This window comes from Dipodomys merriami, unplaced genomic scaffold, assembly GCF_024711535.1.
Source record: "Dipodomys merriami isolate MVZ:Mamm:240054 unplaced genomic scaffold, mDipMer1.0.p SCAF_127, whole genome shotgun sequence".
NCBI lineage: Eukaryota > Metazoa > Chordata > Mammalia > Rodentia > Heteromyidae > Dipodomys > Dipodomys merriami.
The window spans coordinates 2,356,990-2,375,506 of NW_027202571.1; positions in this window are offsets into that span (position 1 = coordinate 2,356,990).

Below are 18,517 nucleotides of genomic sequence, written 5' to 3' on the forward strand. Positions count from 1 at the left end.
AATCTTGGGTAAAGCAGAGCATTTTTCTGCCTCTTCCAACCAACCGACTTAAGAAACCAATCAAGCCACAGGACCTCAAGCTGACCAGAGACTACAACAAGAGACTGGTCGCAGACAAAAGGGAGATACAGGATTCCTCCCACTCCTCCCCCCCCCAAAAAAAAAAATCAAAAGACTTTTTTTTCTTTTTTTCTTTTTTTTTTTCTTCTTCTTTTCTTTTTTTTGCTTGTTTTTTGTTTTTTGTTACCTTATATATATATATATATATATATATATATATATATATATAAATTTTTTCCCTTCTAAAACTTTTATTAATCTTTAATTTTTGCCTCTTCTGAAAAAATAATTGTTTTCCAGTAATTTTTTTTTCTCATCTTATAATTTTTATTTTAGGAATACGTGAATGAGAGTTTTCCTTTCTTTTCTTGTCTTCTTTCTCTTTTTCTTTCATTCTTAATTATCTTTTTGTTTTTTATCTAGCTCTACTGAACTTCTGATCTTTTCTTCTCCCTTTCCCATCCTTAAAGCTTTCCACATCTCCTCTATGTCCCTCCCCTTCTCTGAACATATTCACATTCCTCTCTAAATAGACGGTCTTTTAACCTCTATAATAACATTAATTTTTACGTTTCTATTCTTTTTCTGGTCTCTCTTTATTCCCCTTTCCGTCTCTTCTTTTTCTCTCTCTCTCTACTTGCATCCTACCCAACCCATTTCCTGCACTGTGATTAGGACATAGTTAACTCTCCCTGTGCCTCCCCACACCAATCTATTCCTATTTTTTACCCACATCTCTCCCTAATCCTAATAATTTCTGGTTTTCCAAATTCTTTTCTGCGGTTCGAAGTCCTTTAACATATAGTCATTTGATGTTGAATAGATGTATCTGTTGAACTAGATTGTATCTGTAGACTATTGACTGTACAAATGCAAACTTTGGTTGATGGTTGCCTTAAGATAGTGTTCTAGCACAAAACTGGTGCAATCTGTATCTCAAATGGGCCGAGTAAGCCGGAAAAACACAAGAAAAATGGCAAATTCGGGTATCTCAATTCCCAACCTTGATAATCAGGGATTAGAACAGATAAAGAATAATCCAGAGGAGAGTTCCCAAATAGCTCTACAAACACTAATAGCAAACATGATAAATGAGAAGTTTGACAATGCACAAAGGACTCTGTATGAGCGTGATAGGGAGAGAGAGGAGGCATCCCAGAAGTTTATACAGGAACATCATAAGCGTGAGGAAGCTTCTCAAAAACTGATACAGGATTTGCGTGAACAACTTGAGAATACTCAAAGAGAAAGGGAGGAATGGCGTGAGCAGGCAGAGAACACTCAAAGAGAACTGCAGGAATCCCACAGAAGGGAGGAAACTAATCAAAGAGTAATTCACGAATTAAGAGACCAGGTAGAGAATACACAAAGATCACTAAAGACATTCATGGAATCCATTAACAAAGAGCTGAAGGAAGTCAGGGAGACCACAAAGGGAAGGCTGAATGGAACCCAACAGAAGGAATGGGAGTCCAAAGAAACCATAACCAATCAACTAAGTGATTTGAGAACAAACACTGAACACCAAATTAAAGAAGTAAAGAAATTCATACAAGACCTAAAACAGAGCTTCAACAAAGAACTTGAAGCCATCAAAGCTGACCAATTAGAAGGAAAAGAGATAAAAAACAAAGTAGAGAGTCTTGACAGCAGGTTAGACCATGCAGAAGATCGAATCTCAGGGATTGAAGACAGCCTAGATATTATAGAGAAAGAACATACAACCATCCAAGACAACTCCAAGAAATATGATAGGTCTATCCAACACCTGGAAGACACCATCAGAAGGCCCAATCTAAGGATAATGGGTGTAGAGGAGCACCTAGAAACAGAAGTTAATGGTCTAGGAAATTTGTTTAACAGGATCCTAGCAGAGAACTTCCCAAACATACAAAAAGATAGGCCTATTCAGATACAAGAAGCTTTTAGAACCCCAAATAGACCAGACCAGAATAGGACATCCCACCGTCACATTATAATCCACACAGGATCAACCCAGACCAAGGAAAAGATCCTTAAAGCTGTCAAGGAGAAAAGGTTAATCACCTATAAAGGGAAACCAATTAGAATTACCTCAGATTTCTCACCAGAGACAATCAAAGCAAGAAGAGCCTGGAATGATGTATGCCATGCCCTAAAAACAAACAACTATCAACCAAGAATACTGTACCCAGCTAAACTCTCCTTCATAACTGAAGGCCAAATAAAAACCTTCCATAGCAAAGAAAAATTGAAACAATACATCTCCACCACACCAGCCCTGCAAAAGATTCTTAAAGATGTCCTACACATAGAAAACCAACAAGAACGCAACAAAGGCCAAGAAACTGCACCCAAACTGAGAATCCAAGAACCTTAGGAAGAACCCAGTTTTCACAGCCCCCAAGAAGGTGGATAACATGGCAGGAACTCCCAAATACCTCTCAGTCCTATCTCTTAATGTTAACGGACTGAACTCTCCAATTAAGCGACATAGACTGTCTAGTTGGATTAAAAAACAAGACCCTTCTATCTGCTGCCTGCAGGAGTCACATCTTGCCCGTAAAAACAAACATATTTTCAAGGTTAAAGGCTGGAACAAAATCTACCAAGCAAACAGCCCTCATAAACAGGCGGGAGTTGCAATCCTAATATCAGATAAAATAGACTTCAAATTAAAATTCGTGAGAAGAGATAAAGAAGGTCGCTACATACTAATTAAAGGATCTCTCCTTCAGGAGGATATTACAATTCTAAATATCTATTCGCCAAACAATGGAGCACCCAAATTTATCAAAGAAACACTACTTTCCCTCAAATCCCAGATAGATCCAAAGACATTAAACGTTGGGGATTTTAACACACCACTCTCCCCACTAGATAGATCAACTCGGCAAAAACTCAACAGAGAAACCGCAGATCTAAACAGCTGCATAGATCAACTAGACTTAACAGACATTTACCGAACATTTCACCCAGCAGCATCAGAACACACGTTCTTCTCAGCAGCACATGGGACGTTTTCTAAAATAGACCACATTTTAGGCCACAAAGCAAACTTGTCTAAATTCAGAAACATTGAAGTTATACCTTGCATTCTCTCTGACCACAAGGGAATAAAATTAGAACTCAACACCAAAAGCCACCAAAGAAAGTCCGGTATCACATGGAGGCTGAACAACACACTGCTGAATCATGAGTGGGTCATGGAAGAGATTAGAAAGGAAATTCAAATGTTCATGCTATTCAACAAAAATGAACACACAAATTACCAGCTCCTCTGGGACACAGCAAAGGCAGTACTCAGAGGCAAGTTTATAGCTCTGAGCTCCTACATCAACAAATTGGAGAGATCGGAAACTAATAATTTAATGACACATCTAAACCTCCTTGAAAAAGAGCAGCAAGATAAACCCCAATCCAGTAGACGGAAAGAAATAATCAAAATTAAATCAGAATTAAATGAATTAGAATCCAAAAAAACTATAGAAAGAATCAACAAAACAAAGAGTTGGTTCTTCGAAAAACTTAACAAAATTGACAGACCCTTAGCAAACCTTATCAGAAAAAGGAGAGAACACACCCAAATTAATAAACTCAGAGATGAGAATGGAAACATCACCACGGAAACAACCAAGATTCAGAACATTATAAGGGAATACTTCTCAAAACTTTATGCTAATAAGTTTGAGAACTTGACAGAAATGGACCTTTTCCTAGCAAATATTGACATGCCAAAACTAAACCAAGATGAGTTAAACCAGCTTAACAGGCCCATATCAAGCATCGAAATAGAAACAGCAATAAGAGACCCCCCAGCTAAGAAAAGTCCAGGACCAGATGGTTATACAGCGGAATTTTACAAGGCCTTCAAAGCAGAGCTCACACCAATACTCCTCCAAATCTTCAATGAAATTGAAAGAGAAAGCTCACTACCGAACACATTCTATGAAGCCATCATAACCCTCATCCCAAAACCAGGCAGGGACTCATCAAAGAAAGAGAACTATAGACCCATTTCTTTGATGAACATTGATGCAAAACTTCTCAACAAAATTTTGGCCAATCGACTTCAACAATTCATCCAAAAAATCATACACCATGATCAAACAGGATTCATTTCAGGGATGCAAAGCTGGTTCAATATACGCAAATCAATTAATATTATTCATCACATCAACAGGAGCAAGAATAAGAACGACATGGTTATCTCAATAGATGCAGAAAAAGCATTTGACAAGATCCAACACCCCTTTATGATGAAGGTTCTGGAAAAATTAGGAATCCATGGAACATTCCTCAATATAATAAAGGCTGTATATGACAAACCTACAGCCAGCATTATACTCAATGGTGAAAAACTAAAGCCATTTCCTCTTAACTCAGGAACAAGACAAGGATGCCCACTCTCTCCACTTCTCTTCAATCTAGTATTAGAATGCCTAGCTACAGCAATAAGACAAGATGCAGACATAAAGGGGATCCAAATAGGGAAAGAAGAAATAAAACTCTCCCTCTTTGCAGATGACATGATCTTGTATTTAAAGAATCCCATAGACTCCACTCCCAAATTACTCAAGCTGATTCAAAACTTTGGCAAAGTAGCAGGTTATAAAATTAACCCCCAAAAATCAATGGCTTTTCTATATGGCAACAATGAGAAAAGTGTGGCTGAAATTAGGAAAGCAACTCCATTTGTAATAGCCCCACAAAAAATAAAATACCTAGGAATTAACTTAACCAAAGAAGTGAAGGACCTCTATGATGAAAACTTTAAAATCTTGAAAAAGGAAATCAACACAGAACTTAAAAAATGGCAAAACCTCCCATGCTCCTGGATTGGCAAGATTAACATCGTGAAAATGGCAATACTTCCCAAGGCTATCTACAAATTCAACGCGATACCTATCAAAATTCCACCCTCCTTCTTCAAGGAAATAGGAGAGGCAATCCAAAAATTCATATGGAACAATAAAAGACCCCGAATAGCAAAAACGCTCCTCAACGGAAAGAACACTGCTGGAGGAATATCAATACCAAATTTCACAGTCTACTATAAAGCCATAGTAATCAAAACAGCTTGGTATTGGCATAAGAACAGACCTCAGGACCAATGGAATAGAATTGAAAACCCAGAAATGAACCTACAGACCTATAGCCACCTAATCTTCGATAAGGAAGCTAAAACAATAGAATGGAAGAAAGACAGCCTCTTCAGTAAATGGTGCTGGCAAAATTGGTTAACTACATGTAGAAAACTAAAGCTAGATCCTTATATATCACCCTGCACCAGAATCAACTCCAAATGGATCAAAGACCTTGAACTCAAAGCAGACACTCTGAAAACATTACAGGATGGAATAGGAGAAACCCTAGGTCTCCTTGGCTCAGGTCGAAATTTTCTGAATAGAGACCCGGAAGCACAACAAATCAAAGAAAGGTTGGACAAATGGGATTGCATAAGATTGCAGAGCTTCTGCAGGGCAAATGACATAGCTGGCAAGATCAATAGAAAACCCACCGATTGGGAGAAGATCTTTACTAGCCATACAACGGACAAGGGTCTCATATCTAAAATATACTTGGAACTCAAAAAATTAAACCCCCCAACAACAAATCCTCAAAGAAACAACTGCCCAAGAAATAAGTGGGCGAAAGACTTAAAGAGAAGCTTCTCTGAAGAAGAAAGAAGGATGGCCAATAGACACATGAAGAAATGTTCAACATCCCTAGCCATAAAAGAAATGCAAATCAAAACAACATTGAGATATCACCTCACTCCTATTAGAACAGCAAAATCAAGAACTCCAATAACAACAGATGCTGGAGGGGATGTGGACAGAAAGGAACCCTACTTCATTGTTGGTGGGAATGTAAACTTGTTCAACCACTATGGAAAGCAGTATGGAGGTTCCTCAAAAGACTTCACATAGATCTCCCCTATGATCCAGCAATCCCACTTTTGGGCATTTACCCAAATGTTTACAAACAAGAGCACACTAAAGCTACCAGCACAACTATGTTTATTGCAGCATTATTTACCATAGCTAAGATATGGAACCAACCCAGATGCCCCTCAGTAGATGAATGGATCAAGAAAATGTGGTATATATACACAATGGAATTCTATGCCTCCATCAGAAAGAATGACATTGCCGCATTTGTTAGGAAATGGAAAGGTTTGGAAAAAATTATATTAAGTGAAGTAAGCCAGGCCCAAAGAAGCATAGGTCCCATGGTTTCCCTTATTTGCAATATCTAGTATAGGTATGAGTCAAGCGGAAAAGGTCAGATAATGTGATGCTAGGAAAATGAACCCTTAAATATGTATTTTAATGTTTTCGTTTCTTTCATGCATGTATTTCTAATGCATTTATAAGATTATTTCTTTGTTGCTTTGTATGTCCCTCCCCCACAGTGTAACCCCCGTTTTCACTATATTTGATGTCAGTATAATATGTGGAGTAGATGGGGACAAACAAGTCGTTTAAGGATTCAGGTGGACCTGTTGCAACAATGAGAAGTACAAAATGTCATGTCAAAACCAGCTTTACAATGCCGGTGTGGGGGCGGGAGGGGGGTATAATTGGGTGGGGGGAGGGGGGTAAAATTGGGTGGGGGGAGGGGGGAGGCGGGGAAGGGAAGTGAAGGGTAAACAAAGGAGGAGGCTGCAATGCTTGGTAAGAAATGTATCCATTATCCTGCCCATGTAATTGTAGCCCCTTTGTACAGTATGTTCTCAAATAAAATAAAATACAATTTTTAAGAAAATTTCGGCCTGTACCAAGGAGACTTAGAGTTTCTCCAATTCCATCCTGTAATGTTTTCAGTGTCTGCTTTGACTCCAGGTCTTTGATCCATTTGGAGTTTATTCTTTTGCAGGGTGATATATAAGGATCTAGCTTTAGTTTTCTACAAGTAGTTAACCAATTTTGCCAGCACCATTTACTGAAGAGGCTGTCTTTCTTCCATTCTAATTTTTAGCTCACTTATCGAAGATTAGATGGCTATAGGTCTGTAGGTTCATTTCTGGATTTTCAATTATATTCCATTGTTCCTGAAGTCTGTTCTTGTGTCAGTATCATGCTGTTTTGATTACAATGATGTTGTAGTAGTGTTTGAAATTTGGTATTGATATTTTTCCAGCACTTTTCTTTCTGTTTTTAATCATTTTTGCTATTTGGGGTCTTTTATTGCTCCCTATGATTTTTTGGATTGCTTCTTCTACTTCCTTGAAGAATGAGATTGGAATATTGATAGGTATCGCTTTGAATTTGTAGATAGCCTTGGCAACTACTGCCATTTTCACGATGTGGATCCTTCCAATTCAGGAGCATGGGAGGTTTTCCCACTTCTTAAGAACTGTTTTGATTTTGTTTTTCAGGTTTTGAAAGTTTTCATCAGCCTGGCACTGGTGGCTCATGCCTGTAATCTTAGCTATTCAGGAGGCTGAGATCTGAGGATCATGGTTCAAAGCTAACCAGGGAAGTATACTCAAATGGGTAGTTAAAAGTCCCAGGTATAGGGGCTGGGAAGGTGGCTCAGTGGTAGAGCGCTTGCCTTGCATGCATGAGGCCCTGGGTTCGATTCCTCAGCACCACATAAGCAAAAAGAAAGTAGCCGGAGGGGGCGCTATGACTCAAGTGGTAGAGCACTAGCCTTGAGCTGAAGAGCTGAGGGACAGCGCCCAGGCCCAGAGTTCAGGCCCCACGACTGGACCCAAAAAAAAAAGAAAAAAAGAAAAAGTCCCAGGTATAGTTCAAAAGGGACATGATTAGGTAAGAACTACCAGAAAGATGTAAAGATGCTACATTAGAATATAAATGAAAAAATAACAACCCAGATTCTGAATTTCTGGGAAGCAGAACAGGAGATAAATGCCTTTTCCACTAGAATCATTTGAAAAATATTTTACCTCGGTGGGTGTCTCTATTTTAATCTAGTGAGACTTCTTTTAGATTTCTGTCCTTTAGAACTGTAAAATGGTAAATACGGATTATTTAAGCCAAATAACTTGTAGAAATACTTTACAGCAGATTTGGTTTAGTAAATTAATTCAACTACAGCCTTTTCCTAATGTAACTACAGGGACACCACATTTCCTAATTTCTGAGAATAAGAAAAAATTGCCACCAGCTTAGTACACCTGTATGATGTACATACTACTAAGGGCCTTGCATTAATGAAGTCTTGAAATACTAAATAATATCTAAATAAGAAGCTCCCTATCTTAATTTTCACATTTGGGGATCACTAAGTACCAAAGTTATGTAGAAGGCTAGGGTAAGATTATGGAAATTAAATCTGTTTGCTAATATTATAAAAATAATTTATGTCATGTTGAGTTAGAGTTTCTAAAGTAATTAAAAAAAGGTAAAACAGAAACAGAGAAATTAGAGAATCCATTAAAGTCATAGTCATCCCAGGATGGTATAGAATATTATTGCAACACTAGATGGTGAAAAAGAAGATAACAAAAATGAATCCCCTGGAACAATGTGAAACAAATTTACACCACATATTGTCATATAGCTAGAAAATAGTTTCCACGATGCTGTCTTTGATATTTTAGGTTTGTTTTCACAACAACTTTCACCTCTTAGGAAATGACCTTTATTAATAGTCAAGGCTTTGCAGCTTATAACCCAGAAACAAATAATGCTTCTAAATTTAAACAAGCATGATACTAAGTGTAACCCAGGCTACAGCTGATAAATAAGAATGATCTTCAGGATTAATCAAACAATCTTGAAATTTTTCATACCTTTCCTCTTCTCCAACATGAGAGGTCCTAGTCAAGATATGTAAAATATTAATAAAGGATTTTTATATTTTTTATTGTTCACTCCAAAGCAAATACACTTTCCTCTTTTCAAGCCAGACTTTGGAAGAGTCAAACCCTCACGATTATTTTATAGACAAAAGATTACTGCTTTGGCTTAGGTGTTTTCCTGCCTTAGGGTGTTGCTCTCTATTATTTTGGCAACTCCATAGAAAAACAAGATAAATCCATTACGCTTATATTGAATTGTTCAAAGTCAAGATGTCTTCACAGTTTTCTGTTACCTCCTTCACTGCTAATTAAAGTTTAATTATTGCTCTTTAAATGCAACAAAAACGTGTTACTTTAATGTATATTCTCATTGAAACTGGTGATTACAGGAGTGTCTGTGATGGCTTTTTTAATTGCTTTCAAGTATTTTCCTTATTGCCTTTGTTGCAGTCTTCTAGTCAGGAACAGAGGGTTACCCAAAAAGATCTTCCTAAGATATAAGATGTTAGGCAGAAAAAAGTAGATGTATAATTAAAGATTTTCATCTCTGAAGAGACTGCAAAGCCCAGAAGACATTTTGCTATTACTGGCATGGTTAAGATGACTTGAATGTTTTGGATCTTAAACTAAGTGAAATTCATGTAAAATGTTACAGTTGTTCCAAACAATGATTATAGCTTATACTTCTCTGCTCCAACGAGATGAAAACTCTGATAAGGTTGGAGGGTATATCGATTTTATGGTAGAAGGGTTAATGTTAAAAAGCCAAGGGAAATTCCTAAAACAGCACTGCCTAAAATATATCATTTAATTATTCTTATGGTATATAAGTATATAAACATACAAATATGAATTGAGTGACAAATATGTGATTTACAAAATTCAATGACAACTAAGTCCAGAAAAACCTTCTCTATATTTATATAAACTAGTATATCTAGTGAGGATTTAAAATTTTTACAATACATAGTTTAACATTTATGTCAAAATATTTATTTTAACTGTTTATTTTTAGTCAGTTCTGGTGCTTGAAATCTGGGCCTGGACACTGTCCCTCAGCTCTTTAGCTCAAGACTAGTGCTGTACCCCTTGAACAACTGTCAGTTTTTTTGGTGGCTCATTGGAGATAAGAGAGTCATCGACTTGACTGCTTAGGCTGGCTTTGAACCATGATTCTAAGCTCTCAGCCTCCTTACTAGGTAGGGTTACAAGCATGAGCTACTGGCTCCTAGATATATAATTATTTTTTACATATGTATAAAGTATTGAGTGGTAATCCCATTTATTTATATTGTGTAATGATAAGCTCCATCATATCCATTAATTTCTGCATGTAACATTTCTTTTTAGTGAGAATGCACTAAAACGTATCTTCTGGGTATGATGAAATATCTATTCTTAACTATAATAACTTTGTTTCTTGTGGTATATAATTAATATATTTACTTTTATTCAAAGAAGTCTGCTAATTTAAGTTAAATAAAACATGATTTGTAAAGTGAAAGTAATTTTTGGCTTCATTGATTGTTTAAGAAAACAATTATGCCTTTTGTTTTCAATTATATTTCTGTGGGAATGTTTGATACTCATTGATTTAACTGTTAAAATTAATAACAGTTATATCAAGTTGATTCAAACTTGTATTTGAAAATTGCACACTTAACACAAATATATTTCCACTTTCCTATACCACATAATTAAAATAACAGTAAAGCAAAGATTGTTGTTAGCCATTCATGTGTACAATCCTAGAACTCAGAGGGCTGAGACCTGAATATTTTAGTTCAATGTCAGTCCAAACAGACAAAAATGTGAAAACTTATCTCCAATTAGCCAGCAAGAAACAGAAGGTGAGCATGTGACTCAAGAATAGAGTATCATCAGCCATGAGCAAAAAGTACAAGGGAGACCATTAAACATCGAGTTCAAGCCCTACAAATGACATATACACACAAGACAACAACAAAATGTACTATGATTATCAATAATGAAGACAAAGTAGTAAAAAAGATCCTGAGAAAGACAGAAGATCATTCTGGAAGACAGAAATTATTTGACAGAATTTTGATTCATGAGAGGGAAAAGTCACAGCATCATTTGTACAATCTCATTGTAGTCATTTGCATTGAAACCTGGCTACTGGGTAACATGTGAAAGAGTAGCTTGGACATACCTGACACAGGAGAAATTTCCTTTGACTATGAACCATCCCACTCTGCAAAAATTTAAAATCGTGTTTGTTAATTTAAATAAAACTTATTGTTAGAGATTGTTTGGTCCACACAGACTGAGATCCTTATTTTGAGGCTTCAGATCAATGCTTTTGTTTATAACCACTTCGGTTTTACCCCCCTTCCCTTGTGCAGCTATACCTTACTTAGCTGGCACCAAGCCAAGTCTTTTAGCTAGACACCCGTGCCTTAATCCCTCCCTTTCTCCAGCTACAACTCATTTCACATACTATCTCTGTCTTAGCATTAGTTGTTTTCTGACTAATCCCCATCAGAAATCACTTATATTCATGTAAACCCACTATAAATAACCTAGTTAGAAAAGGGAGAAAGGGTTTACCATTGGCTAAGGCTCTCATCTGTAGGTTTGTTACCTAATAAATCTGTGCTATACTATCTCTTTTTTTCATGGCTTTTGAGTCTGACAAATGATTGATTTGGTTTGATGTAATCCCATTTATCCAGACTTCTTTTGGAAATTTTGACCTATGCTAAGGAGCCCTCATGTTTCCCCTAACTCTTCCTGTAAGATTCCTAAGGCATCTGGACTTACATTGAGCGCTTCAATCCATTTGGAATTGATTCTGGTGCAGGAGGATATAAAATGATCTAATTTCACTTTTCTGTGTACAGCCAGTTAAACCAATTTTTTGAAGAGGCTGTTTTTCTTCCATCCTGTGTTTCTGGCTTCCTTATCAAAGAATATGTGCCTATAGGAGTGGATTAATTTCTGGAACTTCAATTCTGTTGTATTGATGGAATTGTGTGCTTCCATGGGAAAGAATGGCATTATCCCATTCTGAAGAAATGGAAAGACTGGGGGGAAAATGCTATTAAGTGAAATAAGCCAGATCCAATTAAATATATGCTACATGGTTTTCCTCTTTTCTAATAACTGGATATGCCCATAAATCTACATGTAAATCCGATAGATAGTAAAACACAAATAATTACACTTGGATATGATTAACAGCACTCTAAGCATTCACATGGCAAGAACAAGGGGCGCTATTCTTAGGAGAGGATCACAATGGCTCAATAGCTATATGCATATGACCAGACAAATGTTGCTTATTGCAATGAACTCTAAGAATTAATCATATATATGAAATACATATATCTGTATATAATTTTAAAAGATGTCACAAATAACTGACTTCTCTGTAAACTCAAAAGCAAAATTCTAAGTTCAGAAGATAAAATTGAGGAGTTTTCAACACAAATCAAAATACATAGGAGAAAACGTGGGAGAAAAGATAAGATGAAAAGTATAATAGCTAACTATTGAAGAATTCATAAACAATTTTCAAAACTATACAAAAGAGCTTGGGTACAGCTAAGTTGTAGAACTAGACTGATATATACAAAGCCATGGTTTCAATCTCCAAACCTAAAGGTCTAATAATAAGTTAATAAATAGTAATAATACAATATTTACTTGAAATAAATGCTTTTATATTAGAGAGCCCTGAATCCTAAAACAGTAAACAAAATACTCTCAATTCTTGTATCCAATGAAATGAAACCAAGAATGAAGAGCAAATAGTTTCTTTTTATCCATTCCTTTCATTTTCTGTTTTCTACTTTTCTTTTTCCTTTGGCACTACTGGTGCTTGAAATTGCTACGGCTCTAACCACTTTAGGTTATTTTTCAGGCCAAGCCTCCCTTGAGCAATGATCTCTTACCTATGGCTTCCACATCGTGAGATAACAGGAAAATTACACAATATCTAGCTTTCTTTGTTTTTGTAGTTTTTTTACGATTTTTTTGTCAAAACTGTCCATGATATCAGTCTTCTAAATCTCTGCCTCCTAATTAGCAAGGTATATTTCATCTTAAGTTTGGGAGCAGACTACATTTTAATGTAAACATTCAATATTTACTTCTGTTTTCTAGATATCATTAAATTATATTGCGGTTAGTATGGATCTTTATGATGTTGTAAGAACACACATAATTCCCTTGAAACCTTTTTCCAATTTATTTAAATATTTCTATTATACATCACAAATATGACATTAATATTTCACAAGCATCGTACGGAGACTTCAGTTACTTTATTTTGTGACATATTAACCCCAATATAATTTTATCAAGTCTATATGAATATACAATATTTGCAGATACATTATTTAGAGAATTAATTCATATTATTTACTTTTAATATTTTTGGGTAAGTACTTGGGTTCAAATTCAGAGCCTTGCATTTGCCAGGCAGTCACCTTACCACTTGAATCATGCCATATCAAGCAATTTTTGCTTTGTTTTTGATATAGAATCTTGCATTGTTTATTCCTAAGCTACCTATATACTGAACTTCCTAGTTGCATGTCCAGTAATAGGTAGGATGACATCCACACATTGGCACACCGAGGTTTTATTGATTGAGATGGAGGTGTCTTGTATGTTTTCCAGTTTGACCTTGAACTGCGACTATCCACGTTTCTATTTTCAGAGTAGCTAGGATTATAGGTATAAACCACCTCATTTGGCTTTTATTATTTATGTTTACAAAAAGTCTGAAAGTGTGAGAAAATCATCTAGAGTTTACTGCTAGACCCAGATTCTAGGTTATACATTTGGTTGTTCTTTCACAATCTGTTTTGTGACAAACTGTTTTATATAGCGGTATGGCACATCAATAATGCAAATATATATTGCTAATGCCATTTCAAACAGCTGTGATGATCTAATTTCTACGTGTGGATTTGTTTCCTGGGAAAACATCTTGAGTACATAGGCCAAAAATTTGATAGTCCTAACAAGCAAAAATTTGCTTCCATTATGATCAGCAGTTTGCAAAGAGTGGTTCCATGACTGTAGAGGACACTGATCACAGGGGAATTCCCTGCTGTGACCCTAAAATAAATCTGCTCTTTTCAAACTAGCAGAATGGTAAAAATTTGTCAAAATTATTATATGGGAACTTTCTTGATCTGATAAAGAGTATTGCATTAGAATGAAAGTATTCCCAGTTGCTCCGAAATCAGGCAAAGATGTAATCCATTTCTATTCAAACACATAGCAGGCATTTTTGCTAATATAATGAAGCAAAATACAAAATTCTTGTTAAATAGCTTTTATTCATATTATATAAAGAACTCTTAAATACATGAATCATACAATAAATAACCCAATTAAGCAGATACATAGAAAAGGCAAATAAGCACATCAAAAACCCATACATTACAATACTGTTGTAGAAATTCTTCCAAATGGGTTCAGATAATGCTTTTTGCAATGTAACGAATGTTAGTAATTTCACTATCTTGAGACTTAAAAATAATAATTTAAAGGGAAATACATAAAGAACTTCAGAATTCATGGAATTCTTGTTTCATGTTCTGTGCATAATACTTCACAAAAGGTATATTTTTTGGGGGGGATCCTTTCTTGGGGCCTGAACTCTGGGATTGGATGCTGTCCCTCAGCTCTTTAGCTCAAGGCTAGCTCTCTACCACTTGAACCACATGCTACTTCCAGCTTTTTTTTTCTTTTTGCTTATGTGGTGCTGAGGAATAGAACCCAGAGCCTCAGGCATGCAAGGCAAGTGCTCTAACACTGAGCCACCTTCCCAAGGTATATTCTTTAATTCTAGAAAACACTAATATTTTTATCTGTTTACAGGAAAAACAACAACACATGACAACTCTAAGAAACATGTCCAATGTCACCCAGCTAGCACAAGAGTTTTAGATATTAGTATAGTCACGGGGTTTCCAAATCATGAATTGAATCTGAGCCATGGATTCTGGTTCTGCTCAGTCTCAATTGTCATTTACACATCACCCTTCAGAAACACACCAATTCTCCTAGTCCCTCCATTTCTGCATTTTTAAAATGAAGATAACATTCTTCCAACCCTAGATGATGAGATAGGTAACACCATCAGATGACACAGAACACATATTTGCATTATTGTGATTTATCCAACAATTGTTGAATAGTTTCGATAAAAATCTATGAAAAAATTATCTTACAGCTTTTATAAAAATTTCAACCACTCACAATAAAAAATATTAAAAAAATCTCAACCATAATTTTATTGGCTTAACACCTTGCTTGAAAGTGTATCCCAAATACCAACAGAATTTACCGTAATTTTTCAAGTTGATAAATCAACTCAATCCTCCTCTTCTCTTGAGAAATAAATTTTCTTTATGAGCTCCTCACATTCTGACACATAGCTATGAAGTGCAATTTCATGAGCCCATTATCTCTCATTTTCACCTCATTGAAATCTGCTTGACAAAATTGTCCTGTTACAAAGCTGGTTGCAAAGACTTTCCTGTGATTTCCCCAAATGATGGTAGTCATTTCTGTAAGTGACTTCATAAACATTTTAAGGCAATTGAGGAAGGAAATTATAGCAGAAAGTTCCACAGGAAATATCTTGAAATTTGTATTAAAATCTTTCTTCCTTTTTCTTGTCTCTTTTTCTCAGGAGAAGGGATTGAACTCAAGGCCTCAAACTTGCTGGATAATTGCTATTGAATCATATACCTAGCACTTTGTTTAGTTTTAGATTGATTTTCAGATAGTTTCTTATTAACTGCCGAGGCTAGCCTCAAATCATGACCCTCCTACTACTGCCTCTCTTATAACCATGTGGCACCATTGTGTTTTAAGTATTGAATTCCCAGTATTATACTTTTACCATACCAACTGCAAACCTCCTATACATTCCAGATTCTAGCTCATAAGTAGTTAGAATTATTGACATGTACCTGTATACCAAGCTGAATTTTCTTAAAAAGTAATCTTCAGTAGCTCTGCTAACAAAGAACTATTCATTCACTTCTCTTTAGTCTCCACTTCTCTGCCTCTGTAAGTTCTTTCTCATTTTTCTCCTCACTGAATCAGGCAAGTTTGTGATAACTTCAGTTTTGTTAATGTTTTCAAAATATTCCTTGTTAGTCTAAATTCTTCATTCCTCATGTTCTATATCATAGTGATTTTCCATACCAAAAATATTTGTCTCAGCTAGGAGAGGTGACTGATGCCTGCAATCCTAGTTACTCTGGAGGCTGAGATGTAAAGATTTTGGTTGGAAGCCAGATAATATTTTCTATCTAAAAGGAACCTGGGTGCATCCTAGAAACATAAAAAAATATTTCATATTTGTTATAATAACAGCTTACAAATTTAAAGTTATTCACTTGAGAAGCTTAATAGAAACAAGGAAGCAAACATGAATTTCTCTCAGGAAATCCAAGTCATTCATTACAACCCTTACTTGATTTGTGAAAGAGATGAAATCTCATTCAGAAAACATAACTAGGTTCCATTGTTACATTCTCATTTCTGTCTTTATCAAGATGATTCAGAGGAAACAGTCCTAAACAGATATGAGCCTGGAACACATTGTAAATGCCAACATTGAATGATCTCTCCATGGTTAGAAAGAAAATCTTCACAAATTTTCATGCACCTGAACAACTCATACTATTGCTTCACTCTGAGCCTGGATGAGTTTTCCCATTTGTCCTTCTCTGGCACTGCTTCTATGTCAGGTGTGTGTCTTTCATTTTATTCGGCCGAAGTGGACTCTTATTTCTGCTTGCAAACATTCTGAGAAGCTTTTGCCAGGCCACAAGTACTACAGATAAAATTTTCATCCCATATTCTCCTCTCACAGTTCTCCTGTCATGAAAAGCTGTTTACTGAACAAAATGGAGCAATGATTGCACAGTGATATAAACCTGAGCAAGCATTATCACACTAGTCATAACACCAGAAAAGAACAAGTAGAGGAATCATTATCTGAGTATCACCAGTATCAAATTACCTATTGCTCCACATGTTTAATTGGGACAACTAATAGATGTTTTGCTAGCTGCCAGTGGCTCACACCAGCAATCATAGTTACTCAGGAGACTGAGGTCTAAAGACTGTGGTTTAAAATGAGCCCAAGATAGAAAGTCCATGAGATTCTTACCTCCAATTAACTACCATAAAGCTGGAAGTGATACTGTGGCTCAAGTGGAAGAGTGCTAACCTTTAGCAAAGCAGCTCAGGGACAGCACTCAGGTCCCAAAACCAGCACACACACAAAGATAGATGCTTCTAGTTCCTGGCCATGTTCTTGTTTATAATGCTTCTTTTAGTGAAGATTTTGTAAGTCAAATAATCTTGAAGCAAAGTAATAGCTACGCTGTCTTGGGCTTGTAGTCCTCAGCTTCATCTTCCTTGCCTGTACAATGAACAAATTTCTTTGCCAAACTTGTGCAGTGGGAGAATCCAGTCATAATATTCAATGTACATGCGTGAAAATGTAAACACGTAAACGGAGGGGTTGGGGTTGGGTGAGATAGAGAATAATGATCAAATTGATGACATCGATCAAGATGTACTCACAAACCGACATATGAAATTAAAACTCCTTTGTACACTACTTATGTATGATTTTGTAAGTAGAAAAAAATAAAACCAGTGCTTTTGTGCAATCCACACATCTTAGGTATAGATTGCTCAAAGCTGTTTCTTTTAAAGTATACAAGACAGAGAAGAGTGGAACAAATAATTTCCAGAATACAATTGATCAACTCTACCCCAACGTTGACATCAATAGTGATGTTGTTCATACACCCTTGATTTCATGCACTGAGAATACATATCCTCCCATCCCCCAATCCTGGGTTTAAATTCAGGGCCAAGATTCTGTCCCCCCCCCCACTCATAGCTAATGCTCTAACATTTGACCCACAGATCCAATTCAGGCCTTTTGTTTAATTGGAGATGAGTCTCATGGATTTTCCTGCCCAGACTGACTTCAAATCATAATCCTCAGATCTCAGGCTCGGTATATAGGTGTCAGCCATCAGTACCCACCTTGAGAACTCACTTTTCCACTGTAATTCTCCTTCCCAAAACTTCATAGCCCCAATCTTGGGAGAAAAGATTCAGACAGTCCCCAATTGAAGAATATTCTATAGAATCTCCTGTCCCATACACCTAAAATGGGAGAAACGCTATCTCTCTCCCTTTGATGAAAAAATAGATGTTAGATTATTATATGATAATAATAGTAGATTTTATTATAATGCTCTCAATATCTATTCCCATCCCCATTGATACCAGGCTTGGTTGTAGAACTTACTTTGACAAATGACATGTGAGAAGTGATGGCATGTGTCTTTTCTGAGCTTTAGCCCTGTGTTTTTCACTCTTTGCATCCCCTGGGAACCTCCAGCAGTCAGTCTGGATCACAGAATGGACACCATGCTGAGTGGAAGTGGATATTGAATAAGCTTTGTAGCATGAGAGAGAGTAATCAAAATTGTAAAGTATTGCGTCCTTGGGGTTGGTTTCCCCAGTAAAATTAAGCTCACATTGAGGTCCCAGCTCTAGGTAGTCTAGGTCTCTTTCTCTCTATTCCCTCCCACTTCCTTCTCATTCTTCCTGAATATTTCCTCTTTCTCCTCAGGTGACACCAATTCTTGAGTCTCCTTATCCTAGAACCTGGTTTTAGGG